Here is a 24646-nt window from a genome sequence, read left to right on the forward strand (position 1 = left end):
AGAGAAGTTTCTCTTTAATTCTTTTGCCCACTTATTTAATGGGCAGTTGTTTCTTTGAGGATGTGTTGTTGGGGGATTTAATTTTATGAGTTCCAAGTATATTTAAGATATGAGACCCTTATCTGTTGTATGGCTAGTGAAGATCTTCTCCCAATCCGTGGGCTTTCTATTGATCTTGCTAGCTATGTCCTTTGCCATGCAGAAGCTCTGCAACTTTATGCAATGCCATTTGTCCAACCGTTCTTTGATTTGTTGTGTTTCGGGATCTCTATTCAGAAAATTTTGGACTGAGCCAAGGAGACCTACGGTTTCTCCTATTCCATCCTGTAATGTTTTCAGAGTGTTTCCTTTGACTTCGAGGTCTTTGATATATTTGGAGTTGATTCTGTGCAGGGAGATATATAAGGATCTTGCTTTAGTTTTCTACAAGTAGTTAACCAATTTTGCCAGCACCCTTTACTGAAGAGTCTGTCTTTCTTCCATTCTATTGTTTTAGCTCCTTTATCGAAGATTAGATGGCTATAGGCATGTAGGTTCATTTCTGGGTTTTCAATTCTATTCCATTGGTACTGAATTCTGTTCTTGTGCCAGTACCAAGCTGTTTTGATGACGATGGCTTTATAGTAGAGTTTGAAATTTGGTATTGATATTCCTCCAGCACTGTTCCTTGCGTTTAGTAGCTTTTTTGCTATTCGGGGTCTTTTATTGTTCCATATGAATTATTGGATTGCCTCTTCTATTTCCTTGAAGAATGAGGTTGGAATTTTGATATGTATCGCGATGAATTTGTAGATAGCCTTGGGAAGTATTGCCATTTTCACGATGTTAATCTTTCCAATCCAGGAGCATGGGAGGTTTTGCCATTTTTTAAGTTCTGTGTTGATTTCCTTTTTCAAGATTTTAAAGTTTTCATCATAGAGGTCCTTCACTTCTTTGGTAAAGTTAATTCCTAGGTATTTTATTTTTTGTGGAGCTACTACAAATGGGGTTGCTTTTCTAATTTCAGCCACAGTTTTCTCATTGTTGGCAAACAGGAAAGCCATTGACTTTGGGGGTTAATTTTATACCCTGCTACTTTGCCAAAGTTTTGAATCAGCTTGAGTAATTGGGGAGTGGAGTCTATGGGATTCTTTAAATACAAGATCATGTCATCTGCAAAGATGGAAAGTTTTATTTCTTCGTTCCCTATTTGGATCCCCTTTATGTCTGCATCTTGTCTTATTGCTGTAGCTAGACATTCTAATACTAGATTGAAGAGAAGTGGAAGGAGTGGACATCCTTGTCTTTTTCCTGAGTTAAGAGGAAATGGCTTTAGTTTTTCACCATTAAGTATAATGCTGGCTGTAAGTTTGTCATATACAGCCTTTATTGTATTGAGGAATGTTCCAGGGATTCCTAATTTTTCCAAAACCTTCATCATAAAAGGGTGTTGGATCTTGTCGAATGCTTTTTCTGCATCTATTGAGATAACCATGTGGTACTTACTCTTGCTCCTGTTGATGTGATGAATAGTATTAATTGATTTGCGTATATTGAACCAGCTTTGCATCCCTGAAATGAATCCTGTTTGATCGTGGTGTATGATTTTTTGGATGAATTGTTGAAGTCGATTGGGCAAAATTTTGTTGAGAAGTTTTGCATCAATGTTCGTCAAAGTAATGGGTCTATAGTTCTCTTTCTTTGATGAGTCCTTGCCTGGTTTTGGGATGAGGGTTATGATGGCTTCATAGAATGTGTTTGGTAGTGAACTTTCTCTTTCAATTTCATTGAAGATTTGGAGGAGTATTGGTGTGAGCTCTGCTTTGAAGGCCTTGTAGAATTCCGCTGAAAAACCATCTGGTCCTGGACTTTTCTTAACTGGAAGGTCTCTTATTGCTGTTTCTATTTCAATGCTAGATATGGGCCTGTTAACTGGTTTAATTCATCTTGGTTTAGTTTTGGGTTGTCAATATTTTTTAAGAAAAGGTCCATTTCTGTGAAGTTCTCAAACTTATTATCATGAAGTTTTGAGAAGTGTTCCCTTATAATGTTCTGAATCTTGGTTGTTTCCATGGTGATGTTTCCACTCTCATGTCTGAGTTTATTTATTTGGGTGTGTTCCCTTCTTTTTTTGATAGATTTGCTAAGGGTCTGTCAATTTTGTTAATTTTTTCAAAGAACCAACTCTTTGTTTCGTTGATATTTTCTATTGTTTTTTTGGATTCAAATTCATTTAATTCTGATTTAATTTTAATTATTTCTTTCAGTCTACTGGATTGGGGTTGATCTTGCTGCTCTTTTTCAAGGAGGATTAGATGTGTCACTACATTGTTGGATTCAGATATCTCCAATTTGATGTTGTAGGAGCTCAGAGCTATAAAATAGCCTCTGAGTACTGCTGTGTCCCAGAGGAGCTGGTTATTTGTGTGCTTTTTTTTGTTGAATAGCATGAACATATGAATTTCCTTTCTAATCTCTTCCATGACCCACTCGTGATTCAGCAGTGTATTGTTCAGTCTCCATGTGATACCGGACTTTCTTTGGTGGCTTTTGGTGTTGAGTTCTAATTTCATTCCCTTGTGGTCAGAGAGAATGCAAGGTATAACTTCCATGTTTCTGAATTTAGACAAGTCTGCTTTGTGGCCTAAAATGTGGTCAATGTTGGAAAATGTTTCTTGTGCTGCTGAGAAAAACGTGTATTCTGATGCTGCTGCGTGAAATATTTGGTAGATATCTGTTAAATCTAGTTGATATATGCAGCTGTTTACATCTGTGGTTTCTCAGTTGAGTTTTTGCCGAGTTGATCTATCTAGTGGGGAGAGTGATGTGTTAAAATACCCAACAATTAATGTCTTTGGATTTATATGGGATTTGAGGGAAAGTAGTGTTTCTTGGATAAATGTGGGTGCTCCATTGTTTGGCGAGTAGATATTTAGAATTTAATATCATCTTGAAGGAGAGATCCCTTAATTAGTATGTAGCAAACTTCTTTATCTCTTCTCATGAATTTTAATTTGAAGTCTATTTTATCTGATATTAGGATTGCAACTCCCGCCTGTTTATGAGGGCCGTTTGCTTGGTAGATATTGTTCCAACCTTTAACATTGAAAATGTGTTTGTTTTTATGGGCAAGATGTGACTCCTGAAGGCAGTGGATAGAAGGATGTTGTTTTTTAATCCAACTAGACAGTCTATGTCGCTTAATTGAAGAGTTCAGTCCGTTAACGTTAAGAGAAAGGACTGAGAGATATTTGGGTGTTCCTGTCATGTTATCTACCTTTTTGGGGGCTGCAAAAACTGAGTTCTTCCTATGGTTCTTGGATTCTCAGTTTGGGTGCTGTTTCTTGGTCTTTATTGTGATCTTCTTGGTTTTCTATGTGTAGGACATTTTTAAGAATCTTTTGTAGGGCTGGTTTGGTGGAGATGTATTGTTTCAATTTTTCTTTGCTATGGAAGGTTTTTATTTGGCCTTTAGTTATGAAGGAGAGTTTAACTGGGTACAGTATTCTTGGTTGATAGGTGTTTGTTTTTAGGGCATGGCATACAACATTCCAGGCTCTTCTTGCTTTGATTATCTCTGCTGAGAAATCTGAGGTGATTCTAATTGGGTTCCCTTTATAGGTGATTAATCTTTTCTCCTTGACAGCTTTAAGGATCTTTTCCTTGGTCTGTGTTGATCCTGTGGATTATAATGTGACTGTGGGATGTCCTATTATGGTCTGGTCTGTTTGGAGTTCTAAAAGCTTATTGTATCCGAATAGGCCTATCTTTTTGCATGTTTGGGAAGTTCTCTGCTAGGATCCTGTTAAACAATTTTCCTAGGCCATTAACTTCTGCTTCTAGGTGCTCCTCTACACCCATTATCCTCAGATTACGCCTTCTGATGGTATCTTCCAAGTGTTGGAGAGATCTATCATATTTCTTGGACTTGTCTTGGATGTTTGTATGTTCTTTCTCTATAATATCTAGGCTGTCTTCAATCCCTGAGATTCGATCTTCTGCATGGTCTAACCTGCTGTCAAGACTTTCTACTTTGTTTTTTATCTCTTTTCCTTCTAATTGATTAGCTTTGATGGCTTCAAATTCTTTGTTGAAGCTTTGTTTTAGATCTTGTATGAACTTCTTTACCTCCTTAATTTGATGTTCATTGTTTATTCTCAGATCAATTCGTTGATTGGTTATTCGTTCCTTGGACTCCCATTCCTTCTGTTGGGTTTCATTCAGCATTCCCTTTGTGGTCTCCCTGACTTCCTTCAGCTCTTTGTTAATGGATTCCATGAATGCCTTTAGTGATCTTTGTGTATTCTCTTCCTGCTCTCTCAATTCCTGTATTACTCTTTGATTAGCTTCTTTGCGTTCATGCGATTCCTGTAGTTCTCTTTGAGTGTTCTCAGCCTGCTAACGCAATTCCTGCCTTTCTCTTTGAATATTCTCAAGCTGCTTACGCCAATCCTGTATCAGTTTTTGAGTAGCTTCCTCACACTTATGATATTCCTGTATAAACTTTTGGATTGCCTCCTCTCTCTCCCTACACGCTCATAAAGAGTCCTTTTTATGCTTTCAATCTTTTCATTTATCATGTTTGCCAGCAATGTTTGTAGAGCTATTTGGGAATTCTCCTCTGGATTATTCATTATCTGTTCTGTCCCCTGATCATCAAGATTGGGAATTGAGATACCCGGATTTGCCATTTTTCTTGTGTTTTTCTGTCTTACTCTGCCCATTTGAGATGAAAATAGCACCAGTTTTGTGCTAGAACACTATCCTAAGGCAAGCATCAACCCAAGTGTGACTTTGCACAGTCAATAGTCTACAGATACAATCTAGTTCAACAAATACATCTATTCAACATCAAACAACTATACATTAATGGGCTACGAACCACAAAGAAGAATTTGGAAGACTTGTAATTATTAGGGTTAGGGAGAAGTGTGGGTAAAAAATAGGAATCGATTGATGTGGGGAGGCTCAGGGAGAGTTAACTAAGTCCTAATCTCAAACCAGGAAATAGGTTGGTTAGGATGAAAGTAGAGAGAGCAAATAAAAGAAGAAAGGGAACTGGAAAAGAAAAGACCAGAAAAAAATAGAAAGGTAAAAATTAATAAAATTATGTAGATTCGATAAAAATCTATTTAGATAAGAACGTGAATTTAGTGAGAGAAGGGGAGGGATATAAAGGAGATGTGAAAAACTTAAGAATAAAAATGCTTAAAATATTATGTAGGTATAAAGAAGTAGCACTGCTCTTAAGGAATTTAAATCTTAGAGGTTTTGACTTGAGTAATAAATTTGTGGATTAAGTGTGTACACAATGTGGGTAGGGTCTAATAGTCAACTACGGGCTTACCTGAGGATGTGCAGGACAAGAATTAAGTCACATAAAGAAGAATGAAAGAGAGGAGAAGGTGAAAAGGATAAGAAAGGAAGAAGAAAAAGATGAGGAGTTCAGTAGAGCTAAGCAAAAAACAAAAAGATAATTAAAAAAGACAAAAAAAGTGAAAGAAAACCAAAAAAGAAAGAAAAATGCACACTCACTTATTCGTAAAATAAAAATTATAAGAGGAAAAAGTTTCTGGAAAACAATTTTTTTTCAAAAAAAGGCAAAGATTGAAGATTTAAAAAAAAGTTTTAGAAAAAAAAATTTTTTATAGAAGGTACCAAAAATAAAAAATGAAAAAAAAAAAGAAGAAGAAGAAGAAAGAAAAAAAAAGTTCTTTGATTTTTTTTGGAGGAGTTGGAAAAGTCCTGTATCTCCCTTGTGTCCTTAACCAGCCTCTTGTTGGAATCTCTGGTCTGCTTGTGGTCTTGTGGCTTGGTTGGTTTCTTAAGTCAGTTTGTTCGAACAGGCAGAAAAATGCTCTGCTTTACCCAGGATTTGGCGATCCCCTTCCCAGGCTGGTTCATTGGGAGGCAGATCTGCTTTGAGTATCAGAAAAGAGGGGGATGCAGTGATGAGGCTAGGTTCTGGGTAGAGTTGAGGCCTTTCAACAAACAGTAGCTTTTCCCGGGGGCTACTTTGTGAAAACTCACAGAGCCCAGCCTGGGGCCATTCTCAGGGTTTCTGTTTACTGAATTTCAATTGATTGTCAAGGCTGCTAGAGAGAGGGGCAGTCTCTGGCTCTGATTACCCAGTGGAGAAAGCCACTCCAAGGGCTGGCGCCTGAGCTGGGTGACTTTTCTCTGCGTGGAGCTGAGTCTGGCAGGTCACGCTGCCGTTAAGTTCTTGTGACCTGCTAAATTACTCGTTTTATTCCAAGGTCTTAGTTGGAGCTAGCAGCTCCTCCAAGCTTTGTTGGTATCCTAGATGGAGGTCTCCTGTGCTGGGGGGGGGTGGTGGCCTTCCCTCCTCTGCTCCCTGAGAGGGAGTGAGGAGGTCAGGCTTCTACTCACGCTGAGTCTTGGTTCCTGAGTTGTCTCTGGTCTGCAAACTGCAGGATGAAGATATCCGCTCTTTGTCAGTTCTTGCTGGTGTTGAGTAGAATCCGCTCGCCTGCTGTGTCTGGCTCCTTCGTTCCGGACTCTCTGTGGCTCAGGTAGGCTCCTGTGCTTTCACGCCATAGCCACAGCTGCCGCCCCCACGGCGACTGCTGGCAAGAGTTCAGAAGTGTCTCCTTGCCTGGGTTTCCCCTCTCTGGCCTAGCTCCCTGTCCTGTGATGGCACACTTCGTGTAATTCTCTGGCTTAGGACTGTTCACTGGATCTCTAAAACTGCTTTCTATGCGAGAGCTTACTTAGACTCCAGCTTCTCCTCCGCCATCTTCCCGGAACTCCCCAATTCTTGTTTTTTTTAAAGACACTTGTTTTCATCTACAAATAGACCTGTCTATTGTCTTCAGGTGATTTTGATGATTGAAGATGCTTAATGAGAAGTCAAAATGTATTAGTAGTCCTTTGCTGTCAATTAAATTTCACTTTTTCTTCTTGGAGAATATAATTATCAAAGCAATAGTTCACAATCAGCAAGCAATAGTTCAGAATCATGGTTCAACTGCAAGTGGATCACCAGTAAGTAATCCGCAATTCCATTTTCCACAAAGTTTTGTCACAGATACAATCTGCCTGCCTTCTCTAGTTGATTTCCTAGCCTGGACCTATTCCTTCATTGTACAGGAAAAGTGTAATTCACCTGATTTCAGTCAGATCTGTTAGTAGAATTATCAAGTATTTAGATTTTTTTTATTAAATTAGTTGTGGGGCCTGATCTCTGGGCCTGGGCACTGTCCTTTAGCTCTTCAAATCAAGGCAAGCGCTCTACCACTTGAGCCACAGAACCACTTCTGGATTTTTCTATTTGTGTGGTGCTGTTTTGGGAAATGGCAGATCAGAAAGTGAAATGATGCAACCAAAAATATACAAGCAAAATAAATTAGGATAATTATGGAGCAAACATATTGTCTATGAGAACCTTGAAAGAGAAAGAGGAAAAGAGATACAGATGTGCAATGACCTAACTAGCCACAAAATCCATGCTTCTAATCAATTTACAGAGCAAACAATTTTTTTATTTTTTAAAAGAGACGGAAATAATATTTATATATAGAAATTAGTAAATACGTTTTTAGTCGCCTACATAAAGAGAAGAATCTTAATCCTTGGGCTGGGAAGGTGGCTCAGTGGTAGAGTGCTTGCCTTGCAGCTTACTACAGTGCAGAGACTACTTTCCTAAAAGGCCACTCATGTGAATACTAGGGATGACGATGAGTATACCCCTCTTCATCGGGAAGCCTAGAGTGGACACCTAGACATTGTCCATGAGTTGGTATCTCAAGGCAGATATTCATGACATAACTGTGAATGGCTGGACACCCCTGCACAGTGCTTATTTGTGGAACATATTGCAACAGCACACACACACACACACACACACACACACACACACACACATCATCATCATCATCATCATCATCAGATTTCTTCTTAAGTATTTTTTTGTATGATCTTATGGAGAAATTTACATTACTAACTTGAATTTCTAACAGGACAATATCTTCACTGTACATCTTTCTTCTATGTTCTCAGTTTTAAATTAATATCTAAGTATGTGCATTACATAAGTACAGGAAAAAGTAGGAGCCACACGGGTGGCTCAGGTCTTTAATCCTACCTCATTAGAAAGATGAAATCTGATGATTGTGCTTTGAAACCAGACAAAAAACGTCCATTAGATTCTCGTTTGAAAGTAATCAACAAAATCTAGAAATGGCGCTGTAGTATAAGCAGTAAAATGCTAGCCTTGAGAAAACTAAAACAAAAAAAATAACAAATTCTGGGACAGAGCCAGGCCCTGAGTTCAAGCTCTAGTATTAGCACCAAACTAATGAATGAAAGAATGAATGAACTAAAAATAAATTAAGTGGTCACATGTGGAGAGACAGGTAAAATGTAACAACCGTGGTGACTGGATTATGTATTATTTTGCAATAAGTCAAATTATCATTTTTCCTAATCACTAATATTTTATTTGAACTTTTTTGTACAATAAGCCCTGAATTTGGCATGCATGTATATGTGTGTGTACATGTGCACACATGTGTGTGTATGTGTGTGTGTGTGTGTTTGTGTGCGTTTGCAATGTTGCTTGCCAATGTGGACAGAGTGTGGCTAAAAAGAGCTGTGTTGCAATGTTGTTATTTATCAGTGTTCCGTCCTGTCATTTCAGTGGAACCACCCTTCTGCACATTTTATTTGTCAAATAATAACATCATCATAATCAAAGCATTTACATCATTAAGTTAGATAAAAGAGATCACTTCCAGCTCTTAGTATATGATAGGTAAGAAGATACACATATAATTAGGTAGTAAGTTATTGCTGTAAGATGACTTTCAGTACAAAATATGTATTTGACCTCTTAAATTGGATATACTTTTAAGATATATTCATGGAGTGATTTTGACCAACTTGACCAAACAGGTATTACAAGATATGTATTTTAAATGTTGTTTTTTCTTTCATGCATTTGTTTCTAACACATTTATAAGATTATTTCTTTGTTGCTTTGTATGTCCCTCCCCCCAGGATAACTCCTGCTTTCACTATATTTGATGTCAATATAATTTGTGGAGGAGAAGGGGAAAAACAAGTCGTTAAGGATACAGGTGGACCCGTTACAACAATGAGAAGTACAAGTTGTCATGTCGAAAACGAACTTTACCACTTTGGTGGGGGGGGGTGAGGATTGGGTGTTGGGGCAGGGGAGGCTGGGAAGGGATGTGAAGGGTAAACAAAGGAGGAGGCTGCAATGCTTGATAAGAAATGTACTCATTATCTTGCCCATGTAATTGTAAGCCCTCTGTACAGTATGTTCACAATAAAAAATAAAAAATAAAATATGATTCTCACTTGTCAGCCTCCTTAGTAGCTAGGGTTACAAGCATGAGCCATTGGCGCCTAGCTATACAAATATTTTTTACACATTTATGAAGTATGGAGTGGTAATCCCATTCATTTATATGTTGTTTAATGATCAAGCTACATCATATCCATTAATTTCTGCATGTAACACTTCTTTATAGTGAGAATGCTCAAAAACTTATCTTTTGCCTATGATGAAATGTCTATTCTTAACTATAATAACTTTGCTTCTTGTAGTATAAAATTAATATATTTACTTTTAGTCATGGAAGTCTGCTAATTAAAGTTATATCAAACATGAATTGTAACGTGAAAGAAATTCATAGTTCCATTACATATTTAAAGAAAATGATTATGCACTTTTTCAATTATATTTCTTTGGAATGTGTAGTATTCTTTGATTTAACTTAAAATTGATAACAATTATATTATATCAAATTGATTCAAACTTGTATTTGAAAATTGTACACAGATCAAATATACTTCCACTTTCTTCTAACACATAATTAAAATAGCAGTATAGGAAAGTTTGGTGTTAGCTGTTCATGTGTAGAATCACAGAAACTCAGGATGCTAAGACCTGAATATTTTAGTTCAATACCAGTCCAAACAGACAAAAATGTGAAAACTTATCTGCAATTATCTAGCAGGAAGCAGAAGGTAAGGATGTGGCTCAAGGAGTGGGGTGTCATAAGCCATGAGCAAAAAATACAACAGAGACCATTAAGCATTGAGTTCAAGCCCTAAAAATGGTATATACACAAAAGACAACAACAAAAAAGTAGTATAAACATCAATAATAAAGACAAAACTAGTAGAAAAGATCATGAGAAATGTTGTGTGAACATCTCGAAGTCAGAAATCATTTGCCAGAATTTTGATTCATTAGAGGTAAAAGTCACAGTATAATTTTAACAATCTCATTGAAGTCATTTGTGTTGAAACCTGGCTATTGGGTAACATGTGAAAGAGCAGACTGGATTACCTGACATAGGAGACATTGCCTGAAACTATACACCATCCCACTCTGCAAAAATCTAAAATCGTGCCTGTTAATTTAAAAAGAACCTCATGCTAGAGACTTTTTGGTCCACACAGACTGGGGTACTTATTTTGTGGCTTCAGACAAGTGCTTTTTTTAATAACCACTCCTGTTTTACTCCCCTTCACTGGTGCAGCTATACCCTAAACTGGCACCAAGCCACTCCCTAGAATATGGCAAGAGCATTTGTTGATGCTCTTCCAACTTCTCTCTGTGGCTCTGGATATCCAGACTCTTGTAGCTAGGATGGGTTACTTTGATGTCCAGGTTGCCTCAAACTGGAGATAAACATGTAATGGATATGTCAACCTGAGTTAGTTTCAAACTATGATTTTCAGATCTGAGCCACTATGCTCAGCCCAGTATTTCCAGTAAGTTACTTAATCTTTCTGACACTCAGGTTCTTCCTGTGTGGAAAGTGAAAAGAATTACTTTGTGGACCTATGAATCCAGTGGGAGTTATAACTAGGTGCAGGAAGTATAAATGTTCAGGATGTGTGGACATAGTCTGACACTCTCATAAAACTACTGGTATTTATATTGAAATGAATTCCAGGAATTGGAAACAAGAGGGATTTTTCTGTTCTTGTTTATCCTTTTATGGACATTGAAGGAGCCACAGAAATTCAAGGAGAACAGGGAAACCAATGCAGCAGTCGTACTCTGTAGGTATTATATTCACAATGAGCTAAACTTGTGGACAGGGACAGGATGGAAAATCAGAGAGAGAACAAAGTGATGAGATTGTCAAACAAGAAGTGAACTCATTAGCGACTTATAAAATGGTGATCTGTATGTACACTACCTTAACAAAAACCATTTGAAAAATCCAGGTTGATGATTCTCTATTCCAGTTTTTGCAGAGGTCCTTAAGACTCAGGTTCACCTGGAGTTTTTGAAGGTCACATTATATGATAATTAATGTAGAGTCAGAATCTCTTAAGAAATGTTATAAAAAGTATTTCATTCTTAGTACCTCTTTCTCTTTGAGTGGCGATTCTATATGTTGTTGTCAGATCTAAATTTTTACTTTTTGTTTTTAGTACTTATCAGGTGTTGAATCCTTCTTAAAGCTTTGTGACAAAGGTCTGCTATATCTTGGCACCCTGCCCCTAACTAAAATGGTAATCTTTGAAATTAATGTACTTGAGTATGAGTTTTATTTATTGATTTAATTTGTGGCTGGTGATGAACTCTGGGCCTGGTTTCCATCCCTCAGCTCTTCAGCTCAAGTCTAGTGCTCTACCACTTGAGGCACAGTACCACTTCTACCTTTTTCTGCTTAGGTGGTGCTGAGGAATCAAACCCAGGGTCTTGTGCATTCAAGGTAAGCTGTCTACAACTGATCCACCTTCTCAGCCCTTATGAGTGGTATGTTTGTGCACAGGTATATCAAGCAAATCTATTGAGCAAATGTATTCATTTGCCACTAGACATATTCAAAATTATGAATTATCTGATATTTTAATGAATAAAACTGTTATCATTGATACTTGGAAGTGTTTGTCTCCCCATACTAAAAACATGGAGGAAGGTTTTTTAAACTAAAACTACAAAATAAAATTTAAGATCTTGTTCCTAACAAATGTGTCCAGGTGTTATTACATTAAACAGAAAATTCAAAATGGTTTTTTTTTCATGAATACAGAGATCAAAGGTCTTATAATTCTTATTTCAAGATGCAAATTAAAGGGGAAAAACAGTCAGGAGGTAAAATTTATATTGAATGTTAATAGTTAAAGAGGAAAAGAAGATCCTAGATGACAAATTAAAGACAAAGCAATATCAGAGCACTATATGCTCAATATTAAATAAGAAGGTTTAATTGAAAAATTGAGCTGGAATGTGCACATCAGGCAAAAGCAAGAAATCAGAGCTTACCACCAACAAAGAAACACCATAATGCATATCTCAGAAAAAGGAAAAAAGTTCCTTGTCCTTGATTTCAATGATACATATAAACCCCCCATACACGCGCGTGCACGCGTGCGCACGCACACACACACACACACACACACACACACACACACACACACACACGAATATATGCAACAGCTCAACCTACTCACATCCATTCAACATGAATCAAAGATCTTCTATAATATTTGGAACTTTAAAAGTTTCCAGTCTTGGAAATAATTGATAACAGATGCATAAGCAAATATTTTCTGAATAACACTCTGTTATGTAAATGAGAATTTCTGATGGTTATATCTACTTAAAATATCTCTGAATCTTGGAAGAATTAAACAAGAGACAATACGAATTTGGGACTATAATTCTACTAGCTATTCTGCAAAGGCTTAATAAGAAGTTATGAGATCCACTATTAAATACCAAATTAAAACATTAATACATGTGTAAGTGAAGTGAAAGACAGTTATCAGAGATCTATGCTGCCTCCAATTCTCAGCAGGCTTCACACTGTGACACCTTTGATTCTGCTGTGCCAGGCCCACAGTTCTTTTCCCTAGAGCAGTGGCACTGCTGGGCTTGGGAATGGGGTCTGTGTGGAGAGGGAGGAGGCCACAGGGGAGGCCGAGCTTTGGTTGGGGCTAAGGGAGGTGAGGAGAGGATGGTGGGGAGGCCCTGACAGAGGGTGTGAAGCAAGGAAGAGGCAGTTGGCTAACAGCTCACGCAGCAGCAGCCCTAAAGGCAGATGGGTTCTGGGGAGTGTCTGTGAGGTGTGGAATTTGGGGTGAATTTGCTGGGGCCTGTTTGTTTGGTGAGGAGAGGAAGAAGTCTCCAGTCCCACTCAAACAGATAATGAAAAATGAGACAACCAATGCCTGAAGAATTTCAAGAACAAAGGCAGGGACTTATAGGTAACCTCTAGGGGCAGTGAGAACAACAAGGTTGGGCCTGTGGTTGTCATACTTCCCTCGATGCCCTTGGAAGTGAGGGCCAGCTCTGCTGTGGGCTAAGCCTGACTCTTGCCTTGAAGCAGGCACCAGGAATTGTCAGCACAGCCTCAGCCTGCCCCAAGGAGGTGGCCTGTTGTGGGTGCTGTAGCCTGGGCAGTTGCTAGGAGGTATACACAGAAGGCCAGAGGAAGCATGGCTGGTAGGCTCTGCTCCAGCCCAGCCAAGCTCAGGGCCACTTGGGAAGTTCCAACTCTGGATCAGGATCAGGCACTGCTCCAGACAAGTAGGGCCTTTGTGGACCTGGGCAGTGGCTGCCACGTGTGGGTTGTGAACCTCCTTAGAATGGCCGAGGAGTCTCAATGGAGAGGTGCATTTGCTTCTGTGCCTCTCCCATCTTCTGGATTCCTGCTCTCCTCCTGCCTCCTGCCATGTCCAACTACAGGAGTCAACTTCTCCAAGCCACTGAGAGGCCATCCCGGAGATGCTCACAGGGATTTCCAGGCTGCTTCACCATGAATGCAGGGCTCAAAGGGTGCCATCCTCCAGGCAAAGCATACCCCCATTTCAGCTTGGCGACCCCTGCCTATAGGACCACAAACTGCATTCTTACACAGAAATCCAGGGGTACACAAAGCTGTCCTGCAGTCTAAGGCATCCTTTCCTTCCTCCTGCTCAGGTGTGGAGCAGCTGTGGAGCCAACTGCAACATCATGATTGATTATCTAAAAAGAAGAGGAAAAAAGCTTCATTGTCCCAGATACAGCTGCCCCTGGGGCACTCTGTGTACACTAGTCTTTTGCTTAGATAACGATCACCAAAGACCACCACGAAGCCAGTCTCATGTGAACACAGTAGAGTCATTTATTGCAAGCTCGAGCCTGGACTCACAACTGTCACCATTGCAGTGGGTCAGAGTTGAGAGCCCCGACCCTTCAGTTAATTGGTTAATCTTATAACAATCTTATTGGCTATCGAGTGCAGGCTAAGCAATAAACAATAATTTGTGGAGGAGAAGGGAAAAAAACAAAACGTTTAAATAGGGATACAGGTGGACCCATTGCAACAATGAGATGTACAAGTTCTTATGGAGAAAAACGAACTTTACAACTTTGGTGGGGGGGAAGGGGGAAGGAGGATTCGATGAGGGGGCGGGGGGAGGATGGGAAGGGATGGGAGGTTGAAACAAAGGAGGAGGCTACAATGCTAGATAAGAAATGTACTCCTTATCTTTCCCATGTAATTGTAACCCCTCTGTACAATGTTTTCACAATAAAAAAGTAAAAAAAATTAAAAAATTAAAAAAAATCTGTAGCTTTAGGTACTTCCTGTCATCCGCTGATGGCTATTGCTAGGGGAGTTATGGGCAGAACGTTATTGTGACATTTCACGTTTTTTCCAGGAACCTGAGTTCTAACTTTCAGTAAAAGTCTACTTACAATGGGTACTTTCAGTAAAGGTCTTCACAATGGATACTTTCAGAGAATTCGGAGTCTAAGTCTAGAATGCCTGTACTTTGGCAAAGACTTCTCACTAGGGGTGTGTGTGTGTGTGTGTGTGTGTGTGTGTGTGTGATGTGTGTGTGTTTGTGTGTGTGTGTGTGTTGTGTGAGAGAGTCAGACACAGCTGAGGTTTGGGGTAAAATACTCTTGCCCTTCAGCATTGAGTTTTGGTATCTATTGTTAGTCCCACCTCCCCAATTTTGAGTTCTAAAGTTGTCCTTCTAAATACTTTTATCCTTTGATCTTCTTGATATTCAGATTCCTAAGGTCTGCTTATGAACTTCAACATTTGCTTCATGAAGGTGATGTCTTTCTTCTAACTATTATGAAGCACTTTGCTCTCTTTAAATGCAGTTTGTGCTGTGTTAGTGGTTTTACTTAGCCCAGACTGTGGTGGCCCAGGCTGTGCCTGTTAATTCTGAGATCAGTTTAGGACAATATGAGATACTAATACTTTCAGTATATCAGTGAAAGAAGTTCAGCATCTTTATTGAAACAATTTCCTGGCTGTAAATACAAAAAAAAAATTCAGTGATAAAAATGTACAATCTGTGGTTTTTAGTTAATTGTGCACAACTGTAATGAAAAAAAAATCTTTTTACTAAAATGAGTATTTGTAATGGGAAAAAATCAAATGTTATAAATCTTAAAAATTGATCAAATACCAAAAGAAAAAGAAAGACACTAATCAGGAATGAAGGAAAAATGTAAATGTTTAATAAATAAATGAAATATTTGAGATTCATATCCAAATAGAAAATAAGAAGAAAAATAAAGAGGAAAGTCACTTAGATCCTATCTTACACACCAGAATAGCTATCACCACTCAAATAAATAAAATGCTGGAGAGGTTGAAATAAATCAGGAACTATATTTGGTTTTGTGGCATTGTAAACTAGTGCAATCCACAGGGATATCTTAATGGAAGTTCACACAATATCAAAAAGACAGATATGTTGATGTCCTTTACTGCATTTGGATACATATTGAAGGAATATAAATCAACATGAACATACATGTTCATGGCAGCAATATTCACAGCAACCAAGCTGTGTAATCACCCTAGATGCACCAGAAAGAGGGAATGAAGAAAATGTGCTATTCATAGCTGTGAACATGTTCTGCTATATGAGAAGTGAATGTTTCTACTGTATCATTGCTAAATAATTTGAATATATACCTAATCCTACTTTCACTAGGTTTTGTGGAATTGTGTTTTTGCTTTAATGAGGAATGTCCATATTGATTTTCAGACAAGTTACAATAGGTTGAAGATATCCTATAATATGTGGATATTAGATCAAAATTTAAATATATCGATGAACACATAGAGGACCATCATATATAGTTTATAATTTGAACCAATTTTAAGAAGGCAACGGTTGGGGAAAAAGACGCTGTTAGAAGCTTAACAAATACACAGACATGGAAAAATACAAAAAAAATGTGCAACTAATTACTGCTAATAGTAAAACATTTTCCTCAAGTTTTAACAATGAATCTATTAAAATAATACTTAATAACATCAAATAAATGTGCCATGGAAGAAAATGTACCATAGATATACGTTTCCCCATAATTTGTTTTACTTTATAACAAATGAATTAGAAGAAAGTGTAATTACATGTCTTAAGATGCTAACACTTTCAAGTGTCATTGATTGAATCCAGCAAAGGAAAGTAACAGAGAAGGAGAGAGTAAGAACAACCTGGGGTATGGATAAAGATACTCAGTAGAACTTTGTGAGGAAAGAATGTGCTCCGTTTTCCTGATCAAAATAGAGCTAGGACAGCTAACTTTTGACAGAACACTTGTAATGTAGAGTAGTGGAGTTAGTAATTTAGGTAGTAATTTATTACCTTTATTCCCTAATCTTATGATGTGATTCCCAAATGATGTGAGTGGTACTAGATTTTCTTTTTTTTTGGGGGGGGGGGTCCGGTTGTGGGGCCTGAACTCTGGGTCTGGGCGCTGTCCCTCAGCTCTTCAACTCAAGGCTAGTGCTCTACCATTTGAGCCACAGCGTCATTTCCAGCTTTTTTCTTTTTGCTTATGTGGTGCTGAGGAATCAAGCCCAGGGCCTCAGGCATGCAAGGCAAGCTCTCTACCACTGAGCCACCTTCCCAGCCCCCTGATCCTAGGTTTTCTGAGCCCTTTTTTCACCAAGTTTCTAATTCCTCACACTGCCAATGGTTCTTCTGCTACTCTCATTTCTCCTTGTTTCTGAACTAAACTCCTGTAACCTTTTGGTTCATGAGAAAGAGCTGGAAAAATATGAGGATGGCTTGGAGTCTGAGATAACATCCACTCCAGCTTGGAGGATCTGGTAAAGAACTTCCACCTGAGTCTCAGAATCTGATATTAATTGACCTCTTTGGAAATGGAGAAACTCACTCCCTCAGGCAGAATCTGTCATTCCTTGACTTTCTCTGAAGAGATTTGATACTAGGGCACAATTCAGAGAATGAGCTTTCCCATTGTCAGAAAGAACAGGTTGAAAACTAAAAGTGGCCTCAGGTCCCAAAGGGCCAGTCAGAAACCAAGAGATCACACTTTCCTCCTCATCAAGGACCTTCTGGTAGGAATAGAGTCTGAGCAAAGTCTAAGATGGAGATAAACTGAGACTGGGCCTAAGGAGGAAACAAAAGAATGACCCTCTCTTTGATTACAAGGGAGTTATGTAGTGAGACATGAAAACTTCCTTCATAAAAAAATTCACAAGGTAAGTTATCTCACTGTCACTTTGCAGGAAGTCTGTTTCCCCAAAGGAGAAATTGTTAAATGTTGTGACTGCCAGTTTGCTCTCTAGGCTGTTGTCTCTCTCACCCCTTCTCATGTCAGGAATGCATTCCTTCTTTCAGGCACTCAGCTACCTGTCCTGACTCCTAGGCAGGAATTCTGTAGGCTGTTCTTTGGCTAACCTCTTGCATTTAAGGTAGAATAGGCCCAGGCTATGGTCATGCCAAGAGTTAGATTCAAGAGGTGAATATAAGCTCAGATTTGTACAGAACAACAAACATACTGAAAAAATTAAATTAAATTAATAGGTAAGTAATTTAGGGTTTATAGCCACAAAATTAGGTAATTATTAGTAATACATCTAGAATCACGGATTAGGAAGAGAACAGTGAAGTAGGTTCAGGATACAATGGAAAGACACACCATAGCCATAACAGGAGATGAGAGTATGAAGGAACTATTGGCATAGGTCCATCTACTATATTAGGAGTGACCTTGGATAGGAGGCTTTTAGAATAATATCTAAAAGAGAGTGACTTTCTGGGCACTGGTGGCTCACACCTGTAATCCTAGCTACCCGGGAGGCTGAGATCTGAGTATTATGATTCAAAGCAAGCCCAGGCAGAAAAAGCCAGAAGTGGTGCTGTGGTTCAAGTGGTAGAGCATGAGCCTTGAGCTCAGGGACAATGCCTATGCCCTGAGTGCAAGCTTTAGGATCAGCAAAACAATAAGAAACAATAATGATAAAAGAAATAAAAGGACTTAAATATATGCGATGGAATGATGATCATGTGTAACTGTTTAGCGATCATAAAAGGAGACAAAATTTGGAGCAAAATGATATCTATTTTTTACTAATCAAGGATGCAAAGCAAATGCCAAATTCCTCTTCTCAAAAACTTCTAAACTTGGGCTGGGAATGTGGTTCAGTGGTAGAGTGCTTGCCTTGCATGCATGAGACCGTGGGTTCGATTTTTCAGTGCCACATAAGCAGAAAAAGCCAGAAATGCTGCTATGGTTCGAGTGGTAGAGAACTAGCCTTGAATTGAAGAGGTGAGGGACAGTGCTCAGGACCAGAGTTCAGGCCCATTGTCTGGCCTAAATGAAAACAAAAAAATAAAACAAAAGAACAAACTCCCAAACTTATCTTTTCTCATAATTGAAGAGAGGCTCCTTTTACAGAAATTCTCCTTATCTAGCTCAAGGTCATCAGAACTTCAGTAGACTTTTCCTGTTGAGATATAATGCACCTAACTCTACTGAACCTAATCATGGCTAGGAAAGTATGGACATTGATACGTTTGTTGTATTTTTCCTTATAAATATATAATACTGTCAGATATTATATAATATATATTATAATATAGAATATATTATACATTGTATTATATATTAAATATATTATAACATGTATTATGTATTAACAGACTTCCGAATTTTAGATGTAGGAACAGGCAACATATTGAAAGAAAAATGATTGAATCTCTGAGTTATTTCTCTACCACAGTACAATACCAGGTTTCATTCTTATTACCCAGAGAGCAACATAGGAAAGCGATGCCCATGGATGTGGTTCTCTGGATTTTGGAAATTGTGATCATATATATATATATATATATATGAAATTGATCATATATATATTTAAATATACATAACATATCGTTTAATAATAGTGAATATGTAAAACTATAACAACAGATAAATAAGTGAATACCTATGTGCACAAACTCCCAGTCACCTTGATGTATAAGAATTTCTTTTCTTGCTCCTATTCACCAACACAGGGAGTATATGAGTTGCCCTTGAATTGACCTGGACGTTCTTTATCGGTATACTGTGGCTTCACATCCTTTGTTCCCTAAGTAGCCAGATGCTATGTATTCAATAACAAAACTGTTACAGGCAAAAGTATCCACCCTGAAACATAGAGGAACTTGGATTTCAGAAATGCCACAAATAAGTGGGAGGTACAGCAGTACTTTTCAAAATTGAATAGATTACATATTTTTTAGAAAGCTTGTAAGAAAAAAACTTCAGTGTAGGATGATACACTTGAAGAAAACTACAGTTTAAATTACATATAGCCGGTGCTGCAATGGACAATAAATAAGAATTAAAAAAATAAATTATATGTGACATCAAATTACAAAGTTCCAAGGCATTTCCCTACTCTTGAGAACTAGAGTAATCCATATTAAAAATAAATAAATGAAAAGACGGATATTTTATACCAAATTTCAAAACATACTATATGTTATACAAAGGAAATGCAATAAGCATACATTTTACAGTCTAGTAATATCATATGGTATGAAGAATCTGATTAACTGATTCATAAAAATCAATACAATGCAGTTAAAACATCCGATATCTCAAGTGTCAACTTAGCAGAATACTTTCAATCTATGGTGTCTATTTTGCATATTATTCAGCCCTATCCATCCCACAATGGCAAAAGGCTCTTTTTGAGAAAGTCCAGAGATCCGTCTACTGTGAGTGCTCAATGTAGACCTGTTCCCATTCTCTTTTATTTGGGCATGTGATAGACTGACTATCTCTTAATTGCCAAAGGCACAATTTAGACAGGCTTCCAGTAATGATATTTTAGCTCTCAGAATAAAAGGGAAATTGAAGACAGAAAGACAGAGGGAAAATCTACCAGATCCCTGAAAGATTTCTATCATTGTGCTAAACCTGTAGTTTTCTATTGACAGTTGAACAAACTGCAGTAATTGCCACTCCAACCACATGTCCAAAAAGTGGCTTTCCAAATATTGGCCTATTTTCACTGTGGTAAAACAAGACACACTATTGTGGCCCCGTTTTAATTAAACTATCAGCTATGGTTGACCCAAAGGATAGTTGACCTTACCAATTTCTTAAATTGTAGGTCATCACACAATCACTTCATAGCCCTTAAACATTAAAAATACCTACCCACATAAGTCTGCATTACATATTTATTACTGTTTTTCTTCATTTGTCATGTTTTACATATTTGTGTATCCCAGGACTTAGCTCTGTAATATTCCTTCTCATGGTTGTTACCACTGAGTAGAGTAATTATTTCTGTATTTTTTCTCCTGTTCTGTTTTCTTTAATTCAAGTCTTTAATAGCATCCGGTCTACTGACAACTCCTAACTACTGATTTTAGCAAACTCAGAAGACCCCAAAGTGAGCTTTGATCTCTATCTACAAACCAATCCCTCATTACTATTTGATTAAGTGATAAATCTTCCAGCTGTCTTTTCAAAATACTTTGGAGTCATTTAAGACTTACATACTTTTTCACACTTCATATTTAATCTATGACCAGGTTTCAACAAATTAACTCACTGTATATTTTAGGAACTATATATATGGTATATGAGTGCCAATACTATGACTTAAATTTGGGGCCTAGGTTCTTTTATTTTTCTTTTTTTGGGAGGAGGGGTCCAGTCATGGGCCTGAACTCTGGGCATGGGTGCTGTCCCTCAGCTCTTCAGCTCAAGGCTAGTGCTCTACCACTTGTGCCACAGCGCCACTTCCAACTTTTTTCTTTTTGCTTATGTGGTGCTGAGGAATTGAACCCAGGACCTCATGCATTCAAGGCAAGCGCTCTACCACTGAGCCACCTTCCCAGCCCCTTACTTTTCTTTTTTGCTTGGGCTTTATTTGGTATAAAGATCACCTACAATGTCATTACACACACCCTTTTCATTTAAAAATATGTATATTTTGTAGCAATGTTATTGCCATTATAACCATAATTAGGAAGATAATGTAGGTTCATCTGCTCCATACATCTTGAAAGGTAATGAATGTGAAACTTACAGAATATCCTCAGATATGCCTGGTAGAAACCTGGATTTCAATTATGGGTCGACAGCTGATCAGTATTAAGTACTTGGTTAATTTGTTTGGCCTTCTTTCCTACTTCTGTTTTTCATAAAATAATTCATTTCCTAACTGGAAGAACTATCATAAGAACTAAAATTACCCTAATGCAGGTGCAGTTCTTGGAATGGTGTCTGCAAATTTGTACTAGGTCCGAGAGAAGTCAACTTCCATCAACATGGTCCCTGCATCCTTCCTGAAGGCCTTAAGACATATATGCCCAATTGATACTAATGTCTGTGAAAATTTGTCTTTACTAAAAAAAAGTCTTTTCTTCATATGAAACAATGAAAGTAATGTTGGGGCTGTCCTGTGGCTTTTACTCTGAAGGAGTTTTGCCTAAATTTTATTCTTACTCTATTAGTGGTATCAGTAGCATTCTTTAGTGCTACCCTTTATTTTTCTAGTTCTGTGTTCCATTTGGAATACTATTGTAACTTAGTTTATAATCTTTGTTATCAGAATAAATAAACTACAACTGCTGAAGTTTTAAATAAAGAGACAATTTTAGGTATGCATTACATTTTATGTGCTTAGTACTTTCCTATAATTATTCCTTTTAGGTTATATATCCTTAACAAAACATTTATTAAGATTTCTTATATGATTTATATATTTATTATGTGATTCTTATATGATTTCTTAGAGATCCATAAATAAAACATCTCAGAACAGGAAAAGAGTAGGTAAGAAGTCATAAAAATACTATTATGGTGTCTTAATGGCTAAGTGTAAAGAACATGTAACAGAACAGTTGGAAGATTCATTTGCTCTTTTTTCTATTCTCTCATCCTTCATTGTAGAAACCTTCTCACTATGAAGTGCCAAGTCGTCTGGACCTTTCAAACCTCGTCTCAGTGACAGAAATGATGGGATTAGGACATGTGCTCCAATGACTGGCTTTTAGGAAGTTCACAATAAAGCAATACCAGTACATATAAAGAAACTTTTGTGAGTGATGTGGATTGACTTCCTCAATTGCCAAAATTAAATTCATATGTCAAAACATCAAATTACGTACATTATAATATATGCAGTTCAACTGGCATCACTAACACTTCCATAAATCAAATGCAAACTAAAAGCTCTATATCAAAAACCAACATCTAAGGCAGTGTTGGAAATACTAGAAGAAACACAGTAAATCTAATGGAATGAAATCTTTAACACTGGCAATGAGAAATGATAGCTGAATTTTTAACCAAGCTTGGAAAGTTCAGGTGTCCACTAATGATGTGATTGTAGTTGCGGAACTGACCTTGGTATTAAGATTAGAGGTAAAATTCAAAGGCAGCTAAGGTTGCTGCACTATTGTAGCTCGATACAGTGTGACCCTCCCTGATAATGATATAGCACAGAGTAGAAGCTAAGTCAGTAAAATGTATAGGAAGGATTTTCCACTGAGAATAATTGCAGGGGGTGATCATCACTCTTGTATTGAAAATGTACAGCCCATCATTCTACTTTAAATTCTAGAGTATTTCTGATCTGAAGACAATTATAACACACCAATTTGCTGTGAGTACTGAGCCTTTTAGGTGTGTATTACTGTAATATATGTAAAATCTTTAGAGGTATGGAGTGGCCTGACCCTCAAATTTCATTCTGTTAAGTATCATGGAGAAATGTTCATAATTATGTAATTCACACTCATCTAAGTCGGAATCAGGCAACTGAGATAAGACATTAGGCTCATTACTCCAGTGACGAGGTTTGTGAACTATGAAATAAATACAATGCTTGATAAGAAATGTACTCACTATCTTGCCCATGTAATTGTAACCGCTCTGTACAGTATTTTCACAATAAAATAAAAAAATAAAAAATAAAAAAAGAAATGTACTCATTACCTTGCCCATGTAATTGTAAACCTTTTGTATAATATTTTCACAATAAAAAATAATTTAAAAACCTCCCCAAAATAAAAAAATAACATTATTTCACAATGTATATGCGTTTCTGAAAATTTATGCAGTATCAAATACCAAATGTAAAAATGGGACAATTGTCCATCGCTTATATTATCAGAAGTTAAGATACTCCTGAATTATACTTTCTTGCTAGAGGATCATAGGGAGACTGCTGATGTTTAGTACCTTTTCAGGTGCTCCTATATATTTGTAAATTTTCTTTGAGGAAGTGCTTTTCCATCCTTTGTTTTGAGGTGTTCAAAATATCAGTACTGTCACTAACCACAAACATAGAACAGCAAAGATGATGGGATACCTTGCCAAAGAAATGAGAAATCACAGGAAGTGATGGGAAAGAGACACCAGAGGGCCCAAAGCCTCATTGCTATCTTCTGGATCCTCAAATCCTGCTTAACATGCTTTATATTCACTCTACTACAGGGGTGAGGTAGTGAGTGGCTACAGGTATGTCCACAAACTAAGGCATCAATCTAGCTTGTGGTTACAAGTATTAACTGAGGTATTGTTTGTATACATAGTGATAATTGAATCCCTTATTTTTAGGGAGCAGAAGGGAACAATAGTCATTACAACCATAGCACAGACATCCATCTTGTCTCAAAAGTCTTAAACTTTTAGTGTACATCCGCTCTAACTTAAATACTTTTGAGTTAATAACCCATACCCCTGTCTTCCCTGAACTGTTTGACTTTTCCAGAGCACAGCTCTCAGCCTTTTGATTGCCGTCTGATATGGCTTCCCAATATATCCCTTTCCAGGTATAACAGTTTGACTCTAGAATCCCTCACAAGTACTATTACAGATGGGTTATTTTGAAAGGCTATTTTTTTTCTAGGGTAGGTTCACTTTTTTAAATTGTATTTTATTTAAAGGTACTGTACAGAGTGGTTACAGTTACATGAGTAAGGTACATTCTATGTTGAATATTGTTACCCACTCCATTGTTGTTCTCCTATCCTTTCCCACCCCCACCCATACCCCCCCACCCCAAAGTTGTAAAGTTCATTGCCAGTATAGTGTATTGTGAATATCATTGTTGCAATGGATCACTTCTTTCATCATTATGTTATTTCCCTTTCCTTCTCCAAATCAGATAATGTATATACAAAATGGAAGGTACCTGAATCAAGACAGAGATGTCAAGGGATAAATCAAAGACAAATGAAATCAAATAAGATCTAGATACACTACTTTCCGACATCAAGGTTGATATCTGAAAAAAAAAAAAGTACTTGTTGTTTCCATGTCTTGGAGTTCATTTCAATTAGCATCATTTTGTATGGTCAAATGTACATAGCTCTGGAGCCAGCAATCCCACTCATGGGCATTTGTCGAAATTATCTCTAGATACTTAATGGA

This window comes from Dipodomys spectabilis, unplaced genomic scaffold, assembly GCF_019054845.1.
Source record: "Dipodomys spectabilis isolate Male_0828 unplaced genomic scaffold, ASM1905484v1 ptg000498l, whole genome shotgun sequence".
Taxonomy (NCBI): domain Eukaryota; kingdom Metazoa; phylum Chordata; class Mammalia; order Rodentia; family Heteromyidae; genus Dipodomys; species Dipodomys spectabilis.